This window comes from Nilaparvata lugens, chromosome 8, assembly GCF_014356525.2.
Source record: "Nilaparvata lugens isolate BPH chromosome 8, ASM1435652v1, whole genome shotgun sequence".
Taxonomy (NCBI): domain Eukaryota; kingdom Metazoa; phylum Arthropoda; class Insecta; order Hemiptera; family Delphacidae; genus Nilaparvata; species Nilaparvata lugens.
Genome location: NC_052511.1, coordinates 24,044,911 through 24,062,874, shown reverse-complemented (window position 1 = coordinate 24,062,874; position 17,964 = coordinate 24,044,911). Strand labels below are relative to the sequence as shown.

The 17,964-nt window shown below is 32.4% G+C and overlaps 1 long non-coding RNA gene across 1 annotated transcript; it reads left to right on the top strand.

Moving 5' to 3' along the window:
* The first annotated feature begins 8,299 nt into the window (after positions 1 to 8,299).
* LOC120352664 lies at positions 8,300 to 17,964 on the top strand. The gene is made up of 2 exons (XR_005572008.1): positions 8,300 to 8,532; positions 17,403 to 17,964. It is a non-coding gene; the product is annotated as an uncharacterized LOC120352664 (long non-coding RNA).

Sequence of the window (17,964 nt, the reverse complement as noted above, 5' to 3'; positions counted from 1 at the left end):
ACACTCACACTAGATCCCTCCAATCTGAGGAGAGGAGTACTTTCATACTTTTTCCTATTGTAGAACTGCAGAATTTTGGTTTTCCCTTTGTTTAGCAATAATTTATTTATATGACACCATCTACTCACTTCATTTAAACCAGATTGTGCTTTAACTTGGAGGCTGTATTTATTTTGGTCCTGTATTAAGTGGCTGATATCGTCTGCAAAAAGCCATACATTTCCTGTAGTAATATTCTCAGGTAAATCATTTACATATAACAGAAACAAGACTGGCCCCAAGTTCGACCCCTGCGGAACCCCGGTGTTTATCGCTGTCGAAATAGTGGATTTATAAGTCCGAGTCATACCATCACGTCCTGAATGTCTTATACTGACAGTTTGCCTTCTATTTGCCAGGTAAGTGGTTATCCATTTCAGAGGTTTTCCTTTAATTCCCATACTTGATAATTTATTCAAAAGGTTTACATGAGATAGAAGATCAAATGCCTTTGTCATGTCATAAAAGATACATATCTGTTCACCCACTTCGTCCAGATGTTCATATATTCGTATTAACAAGTCAAATATGGCATCCGTTGTATTCTTGTTTTTCTGGAATCCGAATTGTCTGTTATTTAGTAATTTCCTTTTCTCTAGATATGGAATGAGTCGTTTTAAGAAGGCAATTTCAAAGATCTTCGAGTAAACACTCTGTATTGACACTGGTCTAAAATTTTCAACTTTACTTTTATCACCAGTCTTATATATTGGAACCACTTTAGATGTTTTAATTGCACTTGGAAAGACGCCCTGCTCAAATGATTTATTCACAATACATGTCAATGGCTCCACTATAGTGTCTATACAGACACTCAACAAACTACAAGGCACCTCATCCACCCCGCACTAGTCTTTGAACCAATTTGAACAATTATGTTTGCTATCTCATCCTTAGTCACCGGCCACAAAGTAAAATCATTCCCCTGCATCTCACCGTCAATCACACTCAATTTCTCTCCACCCCAACAAGTCAATTTTTCAATTTCAGATATGAAATAATCATTAAACATATTAGCCACGATTGCCGGGCTTGTAATGAGTTCGTCACTTCTTTTTAAATACAATTATTTACAGTTTCATCACATGTTAAATTTCTTATGATGGACCAGGAGACCTTGCTAACATTTTTAGCGCTATCAATCTTACATTTATAGAACTTTCTTTTTGTTTCATTTAGTAGATTTAAGTATTTTTGTTTAGTGCTTCTGTAATTCTCTTTAGAGTTCAATGTTCTTTCATACCTAGCATGCCAGTACATGTCTTTCAATTGCTCCTGTGCTTCAAGAATTTCCTGTTTAACCCATTTAACATGTGAATTGTCTTTGTCTTTAAATATTAATTTTGGGAAGCAATTGTCAAAAGTCGATAGAAAGGTCGAGTAAAAGTGATTAAAACTATCTTCAACACTGTCATGGAAACCAACCTTCAAATCTTGAACTGCCGATAAATACTTGAATAGGTCCTGCTGTGGTCTTGTAAATCTCCTCTTCTCGGTTTTTTCGTTACTCTGTATGTCGCTATATTAAGATTTAGAACAATAATGTCGTGATCAGAAAGAATTGGTGGCAATAACTCAATTGTGTAATACTGGTTTGGAATGTCTGTTATGAAATAATCAAGTTGGCTGTGACGTTCAGTTCTTGTATTTATTCTTGTATGATGTTTAAAAGTGATTTGAAGATTACGTGACATTAGTAAATCATTAAAAATTTCCTTGTTAAAATCATCCACCAAATTGTCAATATTTAAGTCACCGCATATCACAATTTGTAGATCGCAATAGTCATTTTTGATCATGTCGATGGTAATCTCCAACAGTGAAACAGTTCCATAAAATGATTGAAGTTTGTCCGATGAGGTGGCCTATATATATTTAATAATATGAATTTGAACTTACTGCACTTCACGAGAGCTCCGCAACATTCAAATACTTCCTCAGTTGAGATCTCATTCAGTTTTGTTATAGGACTCAACTTTGTAATGCTGGAAACCGAGTTTAGTATTGCTACACCACCTCCGATTATTTTCCTCCTGTGAAATTCAGCAGATACACTATAATGTTCAATTTTAAATTTCTTCATTTTCACATCATTTAACCAGGTTTCCGCTATGCATACAATGTCACACGTCCCATCATGCAATATTGATTCTATCATTTCTATTTTGTTAAATATGGATCGTAAATATTAGATCTTTTTTACTTTCCTTGCCCTATTACCATAGGTAAGGAAAGTATTGCTTTCCAAAAAAATTAAGGTACCCTAATTTCAAGTTTTCTATACGTTTCAAGGTCCCCTGAGTCCAAAAACATGATTTTTGGGTATTGGTCAGTGTGTGTGTATGTGTGTGTGTGTGTGTGTGTGTGTATGTGTGTGTGTATGTGTGTATGTCTGTGAACACAATAACTCCATTCCTTATTAACCGATTGACTTGAAATTTTAAACTTAAGGTCCTTATACCATGAGGACCCGACAATAAGAAATTCAATAAAATTCAATTCAAGATGGCGGAAAAAATGGCGGATAATTACCAAAAACCACGTTTTTCTCGAAAATGGCCCTAACGATTTTCTTCAAATTTTTACCATGGATAGCTATTTATAAGCCCTATCAACTGACATGAGTCTCATTTCTGGGAAAATTTCAGGAGCTCCGTAATATTATTGAGAAAAATGACGGACAATCACTAAAAAACCATGTTTTTCACGGTTTTCTAAAAAACGGCTCCAACGATTTTCTTCAAATTTATACCATGGATAGCTATTTATAAGCCCTATCAACTGACATGAGTCTCATTTCTGGAAAAATTCCAGGAGCTCCGTAATATTATTGAGAAAAATGGCGGATAATCACTAAAAAACCATGTTTTTCACGGTTTTCTCGGAAACGGATCCAACGATTTTCTTCAAATTTATACCATGAATAGCTATTTATTAGCCCTATCAACTGACATGAGTCTCATTTCTTGGAAAATTTCAGGAGCTCCGTAATATTATTGAGAAAAATGGCGGATAATCACTAAAAAAAACACGTGCTTCACGATTTTCTCAAAAAATGACTTGACCGATTTTTTTCGAATTCATACCCTGTATAGTTATTTATCGGCTCTATTAACTGGAATGAGTCTCCTCTCTGAGAAACTAATGGACCACCCAATCCTTGAGAAATGGACTTTGTAGCCTCCTTCTCGTGCATGAGGTAGGTAGGTAGAGCAGTTCATAAAAAGAACACATAGTCGAGATATTTCATCTGTAGAACAGCTGTTTTGACGACTTTTAAGAAATATCGAATTTCACAATTTACACAAAGGAAAAAGTACTCTGAAAACAACTATACACATTATACAGAAGTCTGATCGTAGTTTCAAATATGTTGCCGCCAATCGTCATTATGTTATTCCCCTAAATCATTCTCGTTTAAGAATGAGGCTTATAGTTCAATGAGCAAGGAAAGTTGTGTGAGTGTACCACACCAGATTTTTGTGTATTGTTATTTTTATTTGTTTTGATATTTGCGTATTCAGTATGGCTTCCATGACTTTTCCCTGTATTTGCTTGCAAAACTTGATTTAGCTTGGGTGAGGCGTGATTGAGGCTATTTTTTCGTTTGGGTGTCCTTTCTGGTTTAACATGACCCCGAGTGCTCCTATCATGCTTTTTGTTAGTATCTTTGATCCTTCCCAGTTTAGATGGACTCCGTCCCATTTCAGGTGGTCTCTAGTCAGGAGTCTTGAGTTGTCCACATATATTGCATTTAGTTGATGGCACATAAATCTCAAGGCATCGTTTGTATCATGGATAAATCTCTCATTACAGTCGTCTCGAATTGGAATTGAGTTGACATAAAATCTTGTATCAGGGAATCTCTTGCTGTTTGCCTCAATGGTGTACCAGAGTGGCCTCATCACCTGATTGGGTGTCTTTGATTCATAGATGTTATTTGAGCCTACATTTAAAAGTACGTTTTTAGGTAGAGTCTGATTGTATTTTAATTTTTCACTGACATATTGTATTCTTGCACCTGGGATTATTTCCACTTTGATTTCCTGAGTAGTACTGTCTTCTATAATGCTTGGTGCGTCTCTTATCAAAGAATCTCCCATTATCAAGAAATCCTTAACATTTTTCTCTTCATTAGAAGTAATAGTTTTTTTCCATTTGTAACCTTGGCTCCGTCTCACCATTTACCTGTAAGTCTTCATTTGTCTTATCCTCCTTAGTTCCATTTCCATGATAAATCAAGGTATTCGTCTCCTGTTCAATTTCTTTCCTTTTAGGACAGGTTTGCTCTGGGTGAATTCCCTGTGAGAAGTCATAGATGATATTTTCAAGCTTATATATTACGTCCATTTTTTTAACTACAACATCCGATAGTCTAATGTTTTCTCTCTTAAGATATTGATTTCATCTCTAAGTTCAGAGATGTCGTCCAATAGGAGTTTTATTATCGAATGAAAAAGACTAAGAAATTGTCAAAAAACCACTGATTTATTGATAATTAGAAAGACCGGTTTCGGTTATTACACCATTGTCAATCTCTGATAAACTAAAACTAAATACAAGAGCAGCAGAATTTATACTAGTAGGCGAGTACTGCTATTGGTCGAGGGCATGAACGCCTGCCATTGGCCTAGCTAGACAGTCTCCTCCCCCTCAACGGTGTGACAAAATGGCGGCTTAAGCAACAGAATCGCCATGATAATAAAATTTACTATTTGGTACAAAATAAGAACCAAGAAAACAAATGTGAAAGATAATAAAACAAATATGTAAATGGAAAAACTATTGACTAATGTATGCTTACATGTTTATGATAAAACTAAATTCGTAGTGTTGTACTGGTTGAAATGAATCTGGTCATTTAAACTATACTGGGGATTTTCCTTAATTACTCTTGTTATTTCTAAAGCCTCTAGAATATTCAAAGATCTGCCTTTGTTATTAACATGCAGAAACTCAACATTCTCCTTAACTGTGAACTTGTGATTATTTGTTATCAAATGTTCTGCAAAGTTAGATTCCCCATTTTGTTTATTCCAATCTCTGATGTGTTCTTTAATTCTACTTTTGAAACTTCTACCAGTCTGACCCACGTAACAAGCATTACAATCATCACATTTAAGTTTGTACACCCCGCTTTTATCCCAAATATCAATTTTGTCTTTACTCCAGCTAAATAGACTATTTAAAATCGGTTTGGTCTTGAAAGCAACATGAAATGACACAAGTTTATAAGATGATAGAACAGGAATATGCTTTATATTGTTGACCAACTCCAATGAATTTTTAATACTAAACTTTGGTTGAAAACCTGTTAATGACCGAAAGGTGCTATTCAGTTTGTGAGCTAACTTGGGAGCAGGGGGAATTAACAAAAGATACCACTGGTCTTATAGGAACATTAGTTTTGTGTAATTTAGGTTGACCGAAAAGTCTAGGTGGATATGGATTCATAACTGTTAGATACTTAGTTTCTTTCTTGTTAAATAATTTGGTGGTGGTGGTCAACTTATTTCTAATCAAGCTATTGATTTTGGTGGTGGGATTGGAGTTAATCTCAATAAAATTGTTATCTGCAATGGAATGGTTTACCTTACTTAGATATTCGTCCTCATCCATTATTACTGTAGTGCATCCTTTGTCAGCTTTCAAAATCATCAGGTCATTGGTTTTCATCTTCTTCTTTAAATTCTTCATGATGTCTGCCGTTTTTGTGATCTCTGGTCGAAGTTCCCTTGTCTTTTCTTGAAGAATTATGTCAGCACATCTGTTAGTAAGTATTTTGTTCTTTGAGGCTTCCCAATTGCTATCAATGCTGCATGCTAGTCGTTCGAGTTGTTGATTATCTAAATAGCTATGACTACTGTATTTGTTGCCTCGTCCTAGTAACTCTGTCTCTGAGGATGAAAATTGGACTTGTGAGAAATTAGCTACCCTATCAGCAAACTTGTGTTGATGTTGAATGATAGGCCTATTATTTAGTGTCGGATGTTGATCTTTGAGAAGTTTCTGCAGTTTTTTGTTTTGAGTGACTGTTTTCTCACTCAATCTCCTAAAAAGTTGTTCCCTACATTTGTTATCTAGGAAATCCCACTCAGCCATGTGTAGTTTACTTGCCAGTTGTATGTGGAGAATATAAATGTAGAAAGATAAGCTATCCCTTATTTTATACCAGTGACTGATCTCCTTCTTAATCCAAAATTTCTGGGCGGTTTTTATGCTCTTCTGTGCAATAGTAGAAGTGTTGTTGGTTGCTATTGCCACATACTTTGGTATAACCTTCAGTTTCAAGCATTGTCTATTGAAGAAAATGTTCCTTTCTGCTACTCCATACTTGAGTTTCAATTTAAAATATAACTTCACTTGTTCAGCTTGACTTGCTAGTTTCACTCCGATTTAGAGTTTGTACCGGCTTTTGTCTTGCTTGTCTGCTGTAATGAGTTACAGTCCGTCCTAACTTTTTCATTTCCAATATCTGGATTGTCATTTGTTAGTTGAAAGTCACTATCATTAATCGTTTGCTGAGTTGAAACTTCTTTATTTCCTTCCTTACATGTATCGCATATTCAAGCCTGTCACTTATCCACCCCCTTGTCATCAAATCGTATTGCTCCATTGGAATATTAACACAAGTTATGTGGAACCAAGCATTGTCATCGCATTCGCATGTAACAGCCCTATGATTTTCCAGAACAGGCAATTTACATTTTTTGCATTTAAATTGACTTTGTAAATTAACTTGACTATCCTCAACTTTTTCTTTCATGTTCCGGTTGTATCTTGAATTTATTTTGGATGTAGATGCTTTAGTTATGTTTATTGTGGTGAGGGCTGTAATTGACTTTCTACTCTGAAGTCTCTGATACTTCGGTTTCATTTCAATAATATAGGTTTGAATACCTGTATAACTAACCTCCCAATAATAAGAATTATTATATTCAACTTGAATTTTACAATAAAGTTTATCCTAACATATAATACAAGGTTTGTTTGATTGCAGCATAAAATGATTTTTGTAGACACTGAGAATTCAGACGCTGAAATTCTATCACTCAGTTTATGACAATAATTTTTATTTTTATTAATCAAAATTTAGTTAAAAGACAAAGATATTATTATTAAAACACGAAGCAAATCCACCTATCAAGAGTAGTCTCTCAAGTTTATTTGATATGATATTCTTCGAAAGCTATCCAATATTATACCGAAATATTTTTACGAGTTGAGATGCGTGCACTGATATGTTCAAACAGAATACTGCATGTTGATGCTACGTCATAATGTGCAATATCTTACATAGGATCCAATTTTACAAGAAATATTTCAATTTGGGTTAAAGTTCCAGACTTTAGTATTTTCTCACTTTAGAATAAATTTATCAGTAATGCATGCATAGAACTCACCCGAGTTCGATGTTCAACGTATTTGCTGGTTATCTTGGTATAGTTCGTATTCATTGATAATTTCAACATAAAACTCACTATTGATCAAAAACTTTTTTGTACAGACGTTAAAGAGTATGTTCAGATTACACAATAAAATGGTAATATGATGAATACGCGAAAATTATTTTAAAAATACATTCTTAGTACGGAAAGGTTTTTAATTTGACTTCACATCTGCCAGTGCCTCCTTGAACTTCCTTGAACTAATGAAGATAGATTTCAATAACAAGATCAATTCAATTTTTTATACTCCAATTGAGACTATTTATTGCAACTTAATCTTACTTTTCAATTTGTGAAACCTTAATAGGCCTACTAGGCAGCCACTTAGCCTAATATAGCCAAAGGTTTTTCTTACTGTACTTTTTCAAATCTTGATTATTGATTTGAATAGGGCCTAATGAATATTAAATAAGAATCAATCAATTTTAAATTTATTTAATTGAAAATATATATTTGAAATGATAATTCATGAAGAAGACATGAACCAAACGATTTTATTCCTGACAGTTTTGACTGCAAATCGACTTTTATTTCAACACCCAAAAATGTTGTTAAATTTCATTGAGTTACTCTAAGTTTTATTTCAAAGTACAATAAAATCATTGGTTTGTAATTAAGATTTTAGTAAATAGTTGAAAGCAATATAGAATTTATCTTGAATTATAACAATATCTGCTCAACTTCTAAAATCATCAGCCATTGTGTTTAGTCATTTTCCCCAGAGCCTATAAATATCAGGGGTATTTCCAAGCGGAGCTCAGTTGATTTCCGACTTTCCAATACTGATGAACAAGTGAAAAATTCTTGTTCCTCAAACCGGTGATTGGATTACTAAATCCTTCTAAAGCTTTATATTTAATTCGCTATATTATAAAAGATTGATAGTTATTCATATTGAATAATATAATATTTAGTAAGTTGTTTGATAAATATATTGAGATTTATTTTAATTAGTGAATATTAGTGCTGTGAATATTGTTCGATTTACCGAATCTGGTTTGTTTCTTGTGAGTTTTTTGGATACCGTGTATAGCCTAGCCTACTGGTAAGTGAATTATTTCAATTTTATTTCACAATTTGTTCAAATTTGATTTGGATTTGTCTCTTTTATATTTAATTCAATAATTTTGCATAGAATTTTAATAAACCGGGCTATCTTGATTACGTTCTTGATAGATGGAGCTTTTTGGAATAGGGTTTTGATCAACCGGATCATTCTAGTTAGGACTTTGATAAACTAAACTAAAGGTTTTAGTTTTGGTAAATTGCTTTTCCTTGATTTATAATAATTAGCCTATAGTTTGAATTAATGATTTATTTATTTGGGTAGTATCATTATTAATTATTGACATAAAGTTTTCCGATTCAAAAGTAAGTTAGCCTACTGGTAACGGTAAACTGTACCGGCTAACGGTAAATTATAGTTTATTTTTGATGTCTAATTTTAAATTCTTGTTACATTTTTTAAAAATACACCAATGTTTGTTTAGTTTATCCACAAGATGATAAAATGTAAAACAGTATAATATTAGTGTGCAAATTTATTATTTCATCAGATTACTTGAATTATCCTTATGACCTTATTGAAGGTCACGGAGCTTAAAGGCCGTAGGTTTGATGAAGGTTATTTGATGAACTTTTATGAAACGTTTGATAATGTTTCGATTTTGTGTTGATATTTTATATTTTAATTTAGTTTACTAGTTATTTATCCAGTTGCTTCAAGTTTGCTTTTCATTAGTTATTTTTGTTTTAAACCTATTTAGGCCTATAGTTGCCTACAGTCTAATGTCTTGATGCAAGAGTTTTGATTTTAGTATTTGCAAATTTTGTTGTAAAAAATAGATTGAATTGGTTATTTTTCAACTTATGTTGTTCATTGATTCAACCTATTACATTACTTTGAACTTTCTTTTCACATTTATATACACGCGTTGTAGGTTGTCTTTTTTGTAATCTTCAATATTATTAGAGAAGCCAAAAGATCGTTTCCTTAGTTTAGTTTCAATCAATCATTCACAAAAATTTGTTTTCATCAGTTTCTATTAGCTAGTTCCAGTTTTTAAAGATTTTACGTAGTACAATACAATTATTTCTCGAGTAGTGAACGACGACTGAAACGGAACGCAAACTCGAATCAGTAGTTGGCAGCAGACTACCGATGTGACTATCAAATCACCGTTTCAGTTGTCGTTCAGTTTGCATAGAGTAACAAAGTTAAGGTCTTCTTAGCGTTGACCAGTCTAGCATCCAAATATTACGCGAAATGATTACTGCCCTAGTAGTAGGCCTATTGCTTTATTCATTTCCTCATGCTACAATATTTATGTAGTTTCTAGTTCAAATAATATTTCCTAATTATTTATTGATTCATGCTACATAGTGTAATATTACATTTTTTCTCGATTGGAATCGAATCTTCAATTCGAGATCTATAAAACTTTATAGTAAATATCAGAGTAATCGTTTATGGACAACTTTTTGACTGAGAATTTATCATAAACGATTGTGTTGCATATTCCATGGTGTCACCGAGGCTGAGTTGACAGAATTAACAGATAAATGGATTATTTAAATAGAAATGATATATAAAAATTTAAAATAATAGTTTCAAAATAAAGTTTTATTGAGAACAAATATAAAATGTGAATTCTAAACTTGTAATTTATAATTTTTTTGGTGACGTGTCCGTAACATCAACACTGAAGAAGCTTTGCTCTGTTCCTGGTAGCTAGGCTTTTCCTGTTCCTTTTCTTCTCTGAAAAATATGGCTGGCTGCGTGTGTTGTAATTTTGTGCTCTCTGAATATTTTTCTGTTTAAGTGAATTTATTAATGTTTTAAATTGAGTTTTGAACAGTTTATAGTGTTCTATTTTGTCTATAATTGATTTGCGTGTATACAAGCCTATAGCCATTGTGTTTTCAACTATATAAACTGGATAAGTATTTAGCTCGTAGTGACTTTAGATGCTTGAGTGTGTAAGATATTGTTCTTTGTGTATTTGTGAAGTATATTGCCAAAATTCTTCTGAAGATTATAAGTTCATTTGCTCTAAAAACTGGATTTCTCATTCATAGGCGATAGATCCATTCATAGTTTATCAAGAATCTATTACATTGGAGTCGATAACTATCCTTAGGTTAATAGGTGTGAAATGCTATCCAACCGATTTAGGAGAAATTGGTAGCACGGCAAATGTTACCCCTGTGGTGGGACCGAATTACAAAATAAATATGTCCCAAATGATACACCATGAAATCCCTGGTTATGAAAAATTATTAGTCTTGATAGGTTATGAATGGTATACTGCTGGATGGGAAGTCGGTTCAAGAGAGATCAAGTTTTAATGAATAGATATCAGTGCATATTACAAAATGGCAAACATTAAAAATGATATAAATCTTATAGCATTCCTAACACAAAGATTTGATAATTTTAAACAAGAGCAGAATGCTAGGTTTGATGATATGAAGCAAGAATTTGCTAGCAATAAACTGGATAAGTATTTAGCTCGTAGTGACTTTAGATGCTTGAGTGTGTAAGATATTGTTCTTTGTGTATTTGTGAAGTATATTGCCAAAATTCTTCTGAAGATTATAAGTTCATTTGCTCTAAAAACTGGATTTCTCATTCATAGGCGATAGATCCATTCATAGTTTATCAAGAATCTATTACATTGGAGTCGATAACTATCCTTAGGTTAATAGGTGTGAAATGCTATCCAACCGATTTAGGAGAAATTGGTAGCACGGCAAATGTTACCCCTGTGGTGGGACCGAATTACAAAATAAATATGTCCCAAATGGTACACCATGAAATCCCTGGTTATGAAAAATTATTAGTCTTGATAGGTTATGAATGGTATACTGCTGAATGGGAAGTCGGTTCAAGAGAGATCAAGTTTTAATGAATAGATATCAGTGCATATTACAAAATGGCAAACATTAAAAATGATATAAATCTTATAGCATTCCTAACACAAAGATTTGATAATTTTAAACAAGAGCAGAATGCTAGGTTTGATGATATGAAGCAAGAATTTGCTAGCATTAGACTAGAGCAGGTTAGTATAAACCTTCTATTGAAAGATGCACATGAAACATTGAGTGATAATCATGAAGATGAAAACAAATTGAAGCATGATAATAGTAGTGTTAAGATACAAGATCAACTCATTCAAGTTTCTGACAATGTAGGCCTAGTTACTGTTGTTGAAAAAGTCAACCCTAATGAGATAGTAGAATTGAGTAAAGAAGTAGGTAGGGAGTTGTCTTCACTGAAAGTCAACTATCATGAAAGTAATATTGCTACATTGAAGGTTAGGAAAACTATAAACAGAGTGAATGTTTACATGAGACAGGTTTCTGTAGAGGCTAGGAACAATGTAAACAAAATGAATCTTGCTTTGAATCAAGTTGATGAATTCAACCTTCAACTGAAAATTGAAAAGGTGTATGCAAAGCATTATCTAGTGAACATGACTGACTTTTGTGAGCAAAATGGCTTTGTTGAAACAAATGAACCCATGAATAAAATCATGTTCTTGAAGAAAACAAAGCACAAAGTTTCCATTGATGTGTTAGTATTCAAAGGTTGTTTCAAGTTGCTTACTTACAAGATGATGACAGTGAATCACATGATGAAAGGGTATTCCCCAGCACACAATGATTAGGAATCCTGTGTTATGCCAGGATTCAGAATAGCATAATCGCTACGCAGTGTATGGTAAGAGTCCATAATTGTGTCTTTTTTCTTTCCTGTAGCCTATTTTTCTTGGCCCTTAATCTTTTCAAATTTCGATTCTTTCCTGTCTTTGTGTAATGTTCAGTAAAATTCTTCTATGATGCATATCTTAACCAATCTTGTCCATAGTCATTTAATTTGTATTTTTCTGAAATAATTTTGGAAGTTAAAATAGTAGCTTATTTTCCTAATCTTAAATTGTTGATAAAACTTAACTTTTCTAAAATCTATCCATTGTAGTGTAATAATTGTTTGCTTGCGGTATATTTTTCCATCATGTATTACATATTTTAATTATGTCTATTTTTTTTTAGGTATCATATTAGGTAATTAGGTTTTTCAGAGCAATTTATGTCCCATGTTCTCATCTTTCATTGCATATCGTGCCATAAGCCATATGTAATTAGGTTATAGTTTTCTTCTGGGCTTTTAACCCATTTTGCATTTTATTTTTTTTTTGCTGTCCAATACTTTGGATTTTTGGTAGACAAGTAGGTGTGATTCTTTTAGAGGTGTGGGCGTGAACCACATATGGCTGGACTCGATTATCTGACCTACTTGTTTGCGATATAAAAACTTGACTGCAACATCAAATGTTTGTAAAAACTTTTGCATACTTTTGTTTTTGTGGTCCGATACTAGAGTCTGCTATCACATTGCCTTACAGACATCTAGGAACTCTCCACCCAGTCACAATAGTCAACATATTTTTTCCTTCACCAGTTGTTTTTGTGGGAGTGATAGCTCACAATTATAACAAATTAGAGTCATACTTGGAATTTACAAAATTCCATAGTAGTATATTTTATTAAATATACTTCCTTATGAAAGTTCAGTACTGACATGTAGGATAGGCTCTAATTAATCTTTCTCTTCTTTGTATTATTTAGGAAATTTATTTACCCAGTTTTCTTTTTCTCTTGTTTGTATTTTTTAGGGAACTTATTTACCTATTATCCATCTTGATCATCTTTGTATTGTAATCTTGAAATGTTTGTACTTATTATACAGTTTTCAAATTCTGAAATTATTTAAACAATAAATGGTTCAATTTAGAACATGCTGAAATTTAATTTTATGTATAAATTCTTTTGTTATAATAATAAAACTTCAAAATTTGAAAGTATTAATGAATTGTGTCACCATATATATGAGATGTATTAATGAATGTTAACTTGAATAATAATGTTTTCATTAAGTAAAAACGTCTTGTCATATTATTAATTGAAATGAGTTAAAGGTTAAAATTTCTCTAAAGTTTTTGTAATTGATGTCTTTTTCTAAATTTTAAAACTGTTTATTATATAAATTTTGATATGATTGATTATCGTTTGAAATGGATGCTGGAGTGTATGTAGAATTTTAGTGGGGTTTGTTGATTAGAATTTTGCTGGTATGTGATTGTTTTTTGAGATGGAAACCCATTATTGCCTAAAGAAGGAATAACAGATGTTATGACTTAGAGAGGCAGTAATGAGATAATATTTTTTGTGTTGATTAATAATGTTGATTGCCATAGATGCAGATTACTTATGAATATTGATTGCCTTTGAAGCAAAATATTATTGATGTTTTGAATGATTTCTCGTTTAATGATTGATAGTAAAGTTTTGTCATGAAATGTAGTTTGTGTTTAGAACATTGAAAAGTCGAAATAAACTATAGTATCCAACAAACGATGATTAATAATATTGAATAATTTGCTTTTTATAAAATATTTGAACAATGAATAAATGGAAATGAAATTATTTTTTTTTCTAGTGAAATTTTTGTAATTGTTATCTCCATATTTCACAATATATGTATTGCTGTCTGTATAATAAGATGTTAACAAATTTCATTTTATATTGATTATATACTTAGAAATAATTTTCATGTGTATTAGATTGTATTGATAGCCTGATCAAAATTTTCTTTTTAGTTTATAAGCATTCTAAGATAACAGGTACAGCACAGACATTAACATTGAAATAATTATCACGTGAACCTCGAAATCAGCAACAAGTGAACGCCATGAAGAGTGTTAAGAACATTTGGGTGATTTTCAAACTAGTGTGACTCATCAATTCAATATCTACACCAATATCTACGCTGATGCCTACACTAATAACTACGCCAATATCTACACCAATATCTACGCTGATGCCTACACTAATAACTACGCCAATATCTACACCAATATCTACGCTGATGCCTACACTAATAACTACGCCAATATCTACACCAATATCTACGCTGATGCCTACACTAATATCTACACCAATAACTATGCCAATATCTGCTCTGATGTCAATGTCAACGCCAATATCAACACTAATATCTACACTAATATCTACACCAATAACTATGCCAATATCTGCTCTGATGTCAATATCTACACCAATATCTATGCTGATGCCTACACCAATACCAATGCCAATAACAACGCCAATATCTACACTAATATCTACACCAATAACTATGCGAATATCTGCTCTGATGTCAATATCTACACCAATATCTACGCTGATGCCTACACCAATACCAATGCCAATAACTATGCCAATATCTACACTAATATCTACACCAATAACTACGCCAATATCTGTTCTGATGTCAATATCTACGCCAATAACTATGCCAATGCCTGCGCCAATGCTGATGCCAATGCCAATATCTACGCCGATGCCAATGCCTGCGCCAATGCTGATGCCAATGCCAATATCTACGCCGATGCCAATGCCTGCGCCAATGCTGATGCCAATGCCAATATCTACGCCGATGCAAATGCCTGTGCCAATGCTGATGCCAATGCCAATATCATTGCCGATGCCAATGCCGACACCAAAGCATACGCCAATGACAACGCCAATGCTTATTGCTGACCTTGTATCTCAAACTTCAACACTACTACATTACCTGAAGGTAATTGCCATCCATGTTCATGTTCGCAACTTTGAATTCAGAATAACAGTCACAGTATCATGAAAGAATTGATTCAAAAATCCTCTCCTAAATTATTCCTGTATGCAGAACTCTAAACCTTGAACACTGAAAATATCAAAAAACCAAACCTCACCTAAATTAATCCTCACCTAAGTTAATCCTGTATGCAGCATCTATCTCTTTTCCGAAAAACAAATTACATTGTCATTTCAAGCCTGAAATGTACATTGTATAATTACAAATATGATACAAAATTTACGTGACTCTGTATCGAGTTTGGTATGCAGCCGTCTACTACAAGCATGAGGCAATGCTAACTGAGATGTCACCTGTATCGAGTTTGATATGCACCAGTCGACTACAAGTATCAGCCCAACACTATGTGCATCCAGATCAGCCCAACACTACGAGTATTCGGATCAGCCCAACACTAACGTCATCACACTGGAGTCACACTTAACTGAAAATCATACTGAGTGCCTTAACGGACTGTTTTCCAAAATTTGCATCGATAAAATCAACCGTGTCAATAGTGAAAGAAATGAACATTTTTGATTTATTGAAATTTTATGTGAAAATTAAATGTAACAATTCATCAATTCATTTAAAAAAATAATAATGATAATTTTTTTATTCAACATACTAAATTTCTTTTATGCAATAAAAATTGAATTTTTCTATCTATTAAATTTATGTGCAATTTCAAAAAACTATTCTTTATATATCAACTTTCTGTTGAGATATTTTCCTTTAAATTATAAAGTTAAATCAAAAGTAATTTTGATACTTTGAAATATTGTTTGGAAACATATAACAAATGCTATTGATGAATTTTTATAATAATTTTCAATTATAGTTGACATGTAATGTTTTTATAGAAAAAATTGTTACTGTTCTCAAATTTAATTTCAACAATTTTCAAACAGTAAAATTTTTTTATGTCAAGAGGGGGGTATTTGTAATATTACATTTTTTCTCAATTGGAATCGAATCTTCAATTCGAGATCTATAAAACTTTATAGTAAATATCAGAATAATCGATTACGGACAACTTTTTGACTGAGAATTTATCATAAATGATTGTGTTGCATATTCCATGGTGTCACCGAGGCTGAGTTGACAGAATTAACAGATAAATGGATTATTTAGATAAAAATGATATATAAAAATTTAAAATAATAGTTTCAAAATAAAGTTTTATTGAGAACAAATATAAAATGTGAATTCTAAACTTGTAATTTATAATTTTTTTTGGTGACGTGTCTGTAACATCGACACTGAAGAAGCTTTGCTCTGTTCCTGGTAGCTAGGCTTTTCCTGTTCCTTTTCTTCTCTGAAAAATATGGCTGGCTGCGTGTGTTGTAATTTTGTGCTCTCTGAATATTTTTCTGTTTAAGTGAATTTATTAATGTTTTAAATTGAGTTTTGAACAGTTTATAGTGTTCTATTTTTTCTATAATTGATTTGTGTGTATACAAGCCTATAGCCATTGTGTTTTCAACTATATAAACTGGATAAGTATTTAGCTCGTAGTGACTTTAGATGCTTGAGTGTGTAAGATATTGTTCTTTGTGTATTTGTGAAGTATATTGCCAAAATTCTTCTGAAGATTATAAGTTCATTTGCTCTAAAAACTGGATTTCTCATTCATAGGCGATAGATCCATTCATAGTTTATCAAGAATCTATTACATTGGAGTCGATAACTATCCTTAGGTTAATAGGTGTGAAATGCTATCCAACCGATTTAGGAGAAATTGGTAGCACGGCAATAGTGAATTACTAAGTTCGCTGTTCGGTAATGTTCTTCATAATTAATATCGTGATAAACTCGGGTTGCTATGGGAAAAAGTCTGAATTGCTTTTCAAATATGTTCCATTATGAAGTTCATAAAGTTATGCAGTTATCAAACATAGTTCATATGTTAGTTTACTAGGCAGTAGAAACTGCGACAACTGGCTTACAGACTGCTTCGAAAGGAGTTGATACCTCGACGCAGACGCAGACGCTTGGTTGCTGCGAGTGCAACTGTGAAAACTACAAGAAAAGTGGATCGGGCTTTAAGAAGAGCAAATCTGGCAGTAGTTTTATAAGTATAATATAATATTCATGTTTTAAATGAATAGCATTATTGGAATACCTTTTCATACATTTCAAGAAAATTATTTATATTTTATCTTTGATTTTGATTTTATTCAAATTGTCTGAATCAAGATAATTTCTAATGATGTTTTCTCTTTTCTCAGGAAAATGATCAGATGGAGAAAGCTGAGGAAAAAGCTGCGAAATTGAAAGCTGAGAAGTCGTCGAGTAACGAAGTTGTTAAAGTAAAGAGAAGAATATTTGACAGTAAAGTCGAACAGCTCATCATTGAAGCAAAAAATGGTGCATACTAGATGAACTAACTACTGGTTCAAGGTGCTAGATGTTCAACACACTAGTCTTACGAAGTCACCAAGTTAGCTAATCATTAGATGACAATAGACATGGGATTGTCTTGCTCTAATGAGTTGATATGTAGGTAGAATTTGCATTTTTTTATGTCTAGTCTAGAGTCTCAAATGTAAAAATGTTCTTCAATGGTTCATACTAGACTTACGAAATCACCAAGTTAGCTAAGTCAATAAGTTTTAGATGACAATAGACAATGAATTGTCTTGCTTTGATGAATTGATATGTAGGTTATTTACTTAATCTATTGTACATAAGTATTTAGTATAATTTATAATTTTGTTTCTGTTTTGTATAGTTAAATTTTCATTTTATTTTAATGATGTAATGTGCTTTTTTGGCGAAATAAATTCAATT